Source organism: Mus musculus, chromosome 17 (assembly GCF_000001635.26).
Source record: "Mus musculus strain C57BL/6J chromosome 17, GRCm38.p6 C57BL/6J".
Taxonomy (NCBI): domain Eukaryota; kingdom Metazoa; phylum Chordata; class Mammalia; order Rodentia; family Muridae; genus Mus; species Mus musculus.
In genome coordinates this window covers 41414559-41415578 of record NC_000083.6, presented here as the reverse complement: position 1 = coordinate 41415578, position 1020 = coordinate 41414559, and positions in this window count along the sequence as shown.

The following is a 1020-nucleotide window of genomic DNA, read 5'->3' as shown; positions in this document are numbered from 1 at the left end:
CTGGGGTACTGGTTAGTTCATAATGTTGTTGCACCTACAGGGTTGCAGATCTCTTTAGCTCCTTGGATACTTTCTCTATCATCTCCATTGGGGGCCCTGTGATCCATCCAATAGATGACTGTGAGCATCCACTTATGTGTTTGCTAGGCCCTGGCCTAGTCTCACTAGAGACAGCTATATCAGGGTCCTTTAAGCAAAAGCTTGCTAGTGTAAGCAATGGTGTCATCGTTTGGAGGCTAATTATAGGATGGATCCCTGGATATGGCAGTCTCTAGACGGTCTATTCTATTGTCTCAGCAGCAAACTTTGTCTCTGTAAGTCCTTCAATGGGTTGTTGTTTCCCATTCTAAGAAGGGGCAAAGTGTTCACACTTTGGTCTTCGTTCATCAGTTTCATGTGTTTTGCAAATTGTATCTTATATCTCAGGTACACAAGTTTCTGGGCTAATATCCACTTATCAGTGAGTACATATCATTTGAGTTCTTTTGTGATTATGTTACCTCACTCAGGATGATGACCTCCAGGTCCAAACATTTGCCTAGGAATTTCATAAATTCATTCCTTTTAATAGCTGAGTAGTACTCCATTGTGTAAATGTACCACATTTTTTGTATCCATTCCTCTGTTGAGGGGCATCTGGGTTCTTTCCAGCTTCTGGCTATTATAAATAAAGATGCTATGAACATAGTGGAGCATGTGTCCTTCTTACCCGTTGGGACATCTTCTGGATATATGCCCAGGAGAGGTATTGCTGGATCCTCCGGTAGTACTATGTCCGATTTTCTGAAGAACCGCCAGACTGATTTCCAGAGTGGTTGTACAAGCTTGCAATCCCACCAACAATGGAGGAGTGTTCCTCTTTCTCCACATGCTCACCAGCATCTGCTGTCACCTGAATGTTTGATCTTAGCCATTCTGACTGGTGTGAGATGGAATCTCAGGGTTGCTTGATTTGCATGTCTCTGATAATTAAGGATGCTGAACATTTTTTCAGGTGCTTCTCAGCCATTCAGTATTCCT